Here is a 6930-nt window from a genome sequence, read left to right as displayed (position 1 = left end):
CATACTTTCAAGGAGTCAAGAAACAGGTTCATTCATGTATGATAAACCTACTTCTGCAAACATTTGTATAGAAACAAATTACGTTTCCTATACATGTAGAAAATACCACATTTTATACAATAAATTTTTTTATATGTGGCTTACAATGTTCCAGGCATTGCTTTTTTTTTAAGATTTTATTTATTTATTCGTGAGAGACACAGAGAGAGGCAGAGACGCAGGCAGAGGAGAAGCAGGCTCCATGCAGGGAGCCCGATGTGGGATTCGATCCTGGGATCCTGGGGTCACACCCCGAGCCGAAGGCAGATGCTCAACCACTGAGCCCCCCAGGTGTCCCCTTAAGTTCTTTATAAATACTAACTCGTCTCATCCACATGATAGCCTCTGAGGTAGGTACTATTAGTGATCTGCATTTGAGATGAGGAAGAGGAGCTTCAGGGAGCCCAAGGTCATAACAAGAGTCCAACCAAGTCCAAGCACTTGGGCCCGGCATCGTCTTCACTATTACAGTATGCTCCTCTTTCCGGTACTGCTCTCATTGTTTTTTTTTTTTTAACAGCAATTATTTCTTTTATTTTATTTTTTTATTATTTTTTTATTTCTTTTATTTTAAAATTTAAGAATTAAGAGGAAAGAAAAGAGTCTACACCATTTGGAGCACTATTGATTGTTGTCCTAAGGCACAAATACATGTTCCTGCTTCAGCGTTCCAGGGTTTAGGACAGAATTCAGAAATAAGAGCAGGTTATTTGCCTTTTAAGTGAAAGAAACAGCAGAATTGGTTTCAACTCTTGAAATCCAGCCCAAGAAAGTGAGTGGTTTTAGAGACCCTGCTTTTTTTTTTTATTTTTATTTTTTATTGGAGCTCAATTTGCCAACATATAGCATAACACCCAGTGAGACCCTGATTTTGGAGATGCGTCCATGAGGCCCTGAGAGAGGGGCCAGGAGTCGAGCTCCTGGCAAGGAGCTTGGCATGACGTCTCCGGTCAGCAAGGAGGCCAGGCGCAGGTGGGGAGCAGTGGGACTGCCCCGCGCGCTGCAACGCACAGCACTGGCTGGGGATGCCCAGGCCTCAAGCAGGTCTCAGTAATCTCAGAGTAATCGCCCTTCCCTCCAAGGTGGGCTTTTAAGTTATTAGAAATGAGTCACAGCTTCCTTCCCAGTGGTGGCTCTGGCATCTACAAGCTGGGGGACTATTACTGCTGTTCCACTTAACGGATGGCATCACACATGAAGGTCCGTTGGAGGTACCAAGGGCTGCGTAAGGGACTGGGGAGGAGAACAAACAAGAACACGTCCTCAGCGGGCAAACAAAAAGAGAGGGAGCTTCAGTCCAGAGGGGCCCCGAGATTCAGACTGAAGAAGGGAGCACCTCCAAGCCACACATACGGGGCCAAATGCGAGTGCATGAGTAGGGGAGGGGACCCCGGGTACACTTGGGTCTGGTGGGGAGGGGCCCCAAAATGGACAGGAACCTTGGTCGCAAACAACAAGAACCAAGGTAGCTTACAGAAAAGAGGGAGGGGGGCTACAGTATTGCAGACGGAAGCCAGGTAAGAGCCAAACTGGAAACTAGGAGTCCAGCAGGCACCCCGGTTGGAGAATTCCCAGACCTGCCGAAATTTCAGCCGGTGGGTCCTCTTCAATCCACCTACAAGGCAAAAGCAAGCAGTATCTCTATTTGGTCATCTTCCCCAGGCTTCCAAACATCAAGAGACTGTTCCAATATCTAAAGCAAGTTGGCAGTGTCCTTGGCTCCCCGAATTATTTTGCAATCTGCTGCTCACACCTCTTAGCCTCCTTGACAGGAGGAAAGGGAGAGACAGCATTTCCGTTTCTCTGTGTGATGCCAACTTCTTTCCTCTTCTCATTTCTATCTTCCCTCTTTCTTCTTCTATGACATTTCTTTGGCTACCCAGAAAGTCATTTACAGTCTTCCTTATGGCATCTCTGGCCCCCTCCCACAGCCGCGAACCTTCCCTATGGTACATTTTTGTAATAGTTTAATTGATTGCTCAGAATGGAATCATTCCACAGTCTGCATTCAGGCTTGCCAGCACCCACAGCCGCAGCTCCCTGGGTCCCTGGGGCGATGTAGCCGCACTGTGGAGGCCAGTGACCAGAAACCTGAGTGCAAATCTCATCTCAGCAGTCCTAGTTTTCACCTTGGGATCCGTCATAGTTAGGTTTCTTCTAGCAGCAGAGCCTGAGACAAGGGCTTGGTGTGGGTAGTTTATTTGGGAGGTGAGCCCAGGAAGCAGACATGAGGGGCAGGGTGTGGATTATGACAGAGGAGGCAAAAAGCTCAAGTTAGGGGTATGTTACCCAGACTGCTTCTGTAGGCAAGGGGGCCTCTGTTTTGCTGGGGACCTCTGGCACATGTTCAGATTCCTCCCAGAATTACCATCCTGAAGAGTGAGAGGCTGAGGTTGGAGCCACAGAGCCTGAGCCCCTTCTCCTGGGGGTCTAGAGCTATCCCCCACTTTCTAGCTGCTCCTGTGTACGGACCAAGAGGGCTCCCCCAATTTTGAAAGTCTTTGAGGCAGAAAGAAAAAGAAAAAAAAAAAAGCTAAGCTTGGGGCAAGACGCCTTTAGCAGAAGCAAAGTAAGAACTTGCAGGAAACTGCAGCTTTACAACCAAATTTAGGAGTGGGCTGATGGGAACGTGACACATCATAAGGCAGGGAATACCTGAACAGTAAAAAGCAGGAATTTCATACTCGCTCTCCCCGAACAAAGGCTCACTCCCCAGAGTCAACCACTTACAACCCTTACTGGCTTTTCTGACACTTAGTCCCCCGACCTCTATTTCTTAGTCTTCTGCAAAAGTAGCACATTGTAATCATCCGTCATCTCCAGGCCAAGGATTTCTCATGACATTTGGGGGGGTTGGGACGGGTTTCCTAATCTACCTTTTTGCCCAAGGATAAGGATGAGAAAGCATGAGAGGGATCTGACCCAGCTTAGCTTTTGGCACGCAGGTATTTACGCCTCACCAGGGTTAGGAGGTACTTGGATTCACGGTTTCCTTTCCACGCCTGAGAGGACCGCAGAAAACAGGCCTAGCCGTAGTAGCAAAGGCAGCATCCTGGAGCAGGAAATGCATGGAATTACGTATCTGGACATGGGTGCCACGGACATGGCAAATCGCTTCGGGTGAGCGCTGATTCAAATAAGAATTGCATTTCTGAAAACACTCCAGCCCACACCAGGAGCCAGCGACCACATGGCAGGTTCTCTGCGAAGACTCCCATCTCCTCCTTCTCCAGGACGGAGAGCATCATTTTATTGTGTGGTGAAGGTGACGAGTCTGCGGCAGATGTATCGCCGGACCTGCTGGGACAAACACAATCCCAGACACTCTCTCCAGGTGGCTCCTCGGGGCCCTTGTTACACCACGTATATGGCGGCCTAAGACGTTGCCAACAAAAAGAAAGGTGAACCTCGCCCTAGAACCAGAGCAAAGCCCAGTGGCCGTATACTTGACTGTCTTGCCACCTCTCAGCATTGCCACGCTTAGCACACATTTATGATTCTGAGCAGTTCCCTCACCCTCAGCAAGTGTGCCTGGGATTACTCAGCAGTAAATGAAGGGTAATAGTAGTACCTACTTCAAAGGATCTACTTCAAAGGATCATTGTAAGGGTTAAATGAGATAGCACAGTGCTTCGCGCTATCCATCTGGGGTGAAAGAACATATTTCTAAAATCTTCAACCTGGTGTGGGCTGATATTCTTAAAAATGCAATATAAGGGCAGCCCGGGTGGCTCAGCAGTTTGGCGTCTCCCTTCCACCCAGGGCCTGATCCTGGAGACCCGGGATCGAGTCCCGCATCGAGCTCCCTGCATGGAGCCTGCTTCTCCCTCTGCCTGTGTCTCTGCTTTTCTCTCTCTCTCTCTCTCTCTCTCTGTCACTCATGAATAAATAATTTTTTTTAAAAAAATGCAATAAAAATACCAACCAGATAGCAATGACGAATACCAATTGCTAAACACAGACACCCAGTTCCTATACTTCTCTCACGTTAAACTGGTAGCAAACTTATCGATCGTCACCAGTCTGAGGGCCACACTTAGGGTAACATTACAATCAATACCACATATAAAAGGGCTTGGCATGGTGTCTGGTACACAGTGTTTGATAAATGTTAGCTGATTTCTAACTATTATTACCTGAGATATGTCCAATTTTATGGTAAGGGCTTTCGCTGATGGGAACCAGGTTGCCAGAAACCATCGGCGCCAAGTAGGAGGGAACCGAACTGCCTGAGTAGCAAATTAAAAACAATGAGCCAAAATGAAACAAGAGGGGAAGGCTTTAATCTTACTCACTGTGATAGTAAAAGCAAGAGGCTCGTCTGGAGAAAGCAGCCAACTGTCCCGTCCCCCAGAGAACAGTGTCCTGGTTGAAGAGACAGGAGAGTCAGCACCAATGTGGGGGTGAGGGTTCTCTCCCAGCCTGGGGAGCCCAGAACAAAAGGCTGCTGCAATTTAAAGGACCTGGAGGTCAGGGGAGAGGGGAGGACTGGAATTTGAAAAGAACAGGGTACTGCATCTGAGTGGGGGAAACTATATTAGAAGACCTCCAAATGCAAGTGCTGGCCTAGGAATGCAGGAATGCATAAGAGCATGGCTGGCCAGGGGGCCCTGAGGGATTCCTTTCAGGGACTGCAAAGCACTGGCTGTACACCAAGTCTGTGTGCAGGGGGATATATGTTAGGGTTCTCCAGAGAAACAGAACAGAATGGATATGTTCACTACACATGAATGTATGGCCAAAAAAAAAAAAGTATGTGTGTGTGGAGGGGTTAATTTATATAAAGAGATTTATTATAAGGTGTTGACTCATACAATTATGGAGGCTGGAAAGCCCCATGGTCTGCCATCTGCAAGCTGGAGTCCCAAGCAGGCCAGCGGTGGAGGTTGAAGGCCTAAGAGGCGGAGAACCCATGGAATAGATCCCCATCCAAGTCTGAAGTCCAGACAACCAGGAGCATCCAAGGCAGGTAAAGATTGATGTCGGAACCTAACCAATCAAGCAGAGAGAGAACTCAGCCTTTCCCTACCTCAATGTTTCATTCAGGCCCGCAAGGGATTGGATGTTGCCCGCCCACACGTGGGAGGCCATCTGCTTTACTAACTCCTCCATTATTCAAATGCTCATCTCTTCTAGAAATATCTTTGCAGACATACCCAGAAATTATGTTTAAACTGATATCTGGGCATCCCATGGTCCAGTCATATTAACACATAAAATTAACCATCACAAAGGGTAATTTTCCTTCACAAAGCCTGCTAGATAAAGCCTTTGTAATTGCCTATTGGTCTGGCCTGGAAAAGAATCACACGTAGATTTTTCTTTTTTTTTTTTTTGGCCTGGAACTGAACTCCTCATACGTGATCAAGGTGAGAAAGGGCAAAATTTGAATGACAAACACTTGCTCTTTGATGTAGCCTTTTCAGAAGAAATACTCTGACTCAACAAATGACCCTGCTTGAGGAAAAGTCTTTTGTAACACAGGTGTTTGAAAATCAACAGATAACACCATTTACGAATTTCAATTCAAAAAGAAATGCAAATTCTAAGGATAATTTGAACAAAATGAAGTGTTTTTTAATTATGATGGGAAGTAACATAACAAAACTCAGCTCTTCCTTTCTGAAGAGTATTTCTTAAAAATCATTCTGTGAACAACAGACTTGGTTATGATAACTTTCCACGTAATATTTCCAATTATAGGAGTAGGAAAATACCCACATAGCCACAGAATTCTCATTAGTGCTGCCCAGAAATTTATCAGCAGTGATTCTATCATTGCCTACTTCTTTCAGTCTTTTCTTATAATTAAGACATTCTTTAAAAAAAAAAAAAAAAGAAAAGAAGAAGAAGATGTATTTGAGAGAGTGTAAGAGAGACTGAGTGAGCATGGGGCAGGGGCAGAGGGAGAGTAGGAGAGAGAATTCTCAAGCAGACTCCCCATTGAGTGCAGAGCCCAAAGCAGGGCTCAATCGCAGGACCCTGAGATCATGACCTGAGCCAAAATCAAGAGTCCGACACCTAACTGACTGACTGAACTACCCAGGAGTCCAAGACATTATTTTTAAGAAGGACCTCACCAGGTTGGGTAGAGCCGAAATGTATGTGATAAAAGTAATAAAATGCAAAAATTAGGAATCTTTAGCAGGGAAAAGAAACTCAGAAGGGCAAGGAAATGATGGCATGATAGCTATCTTTAATATTTCCTATATTAGGGATGCCTTGCGGGGCTCAGTGGTTGAGTGTCTGCCTTTGACTCAGGTCATGATCCTGGGGTCCGGGATTGAGTCCCGCATCAGGCTCCTTGCAGGGAGCCTGTTTCTCCCTCTGCCTATGTCTGTCTGTCTCTCTCTCTCTCTCTCTCTCTCTCTCTGTGTCTCATGAATAAATAAATAAAATCTTTTTTAAAAAAATATTTCCTGTATTAACTGGAACCAATGAATAAACGTAAAAGAGAAGCATATTTGAGCTACACATACACATACAAACACACAAACATTTTCACATAGGAACATTCAAAAGTTTTTAACAATGAGAAAACCACATATCTGCAGTTCCAAGAATTTGATTAATGATAAATTAATTGGTGATGGCTCGATTAAAGTATGAATACAATAGCAACAGACACCAAAAGTTTAAATCAAATTTATTCATTCAAAGTGCACGATAGTATTGATCAAGTTGATGAAATTAGTAGAACTAACAGAAACAAACTGGTCTCAAAACAGTTTAGATCTTATTCAATACACATATGTCTAAATTTGGACTCAGGATTTATCTCGTAGATAGCAGCTCTTACCTTGTATCTCAACTTGTACTGAACACTTTTGTGAAAAAAGAATATATTTTCATAAAGTTAGGTGGAAGCAAGTGTTAACCAAACTTTAGCTG

At 45.1% G+C, this 6930-nt stretch overlaps 1 long non-coding RNA gene across 1 annotated transcript; it reads right to left on the bottom strand.

Moving 5' to 3' along the window:
• Positions 1–759: 759 nt before the first annotated feature.
• LOC111091744 lies at positions 760–5728 on the bottom strand. Its single transcript, XR_005375974.1, has 4 exons — positions 4176–5728; positions 3000–3336; positions 1514–1654; positions 760–1272 (listed from the first exon to the last, which is right to left on the bottom strand). It is a non-coding gene; the product is annotated as an uncharacterized LOC111091744 (long non-coding RNA).
• Between the last annotated feature and the right edge of the window lie 1202 nt (positions 5729–6930).

This window comes from Canis lupus, chromosome 22 (assembly GCF_011100685.1).
Source record: "Canis lupus familiaris isolate Mischka breed German Shepherd chromosome 22, alternate assembly UU_Cfam_GSD_1.0, whole genome shotgun sequence".
NCBI classification, from domain to species: domain Eukaryota; kingdom Metazoa; phylum Chordata; class Mammalia; order Carnivora; family Canidae; genus Canis; species Canis lupus.
The sequence above is the reverse complement of the archived record's forward strand: the minus strand, read 5'-3'. Positions and strand labels throughout refer to the sequence as shown.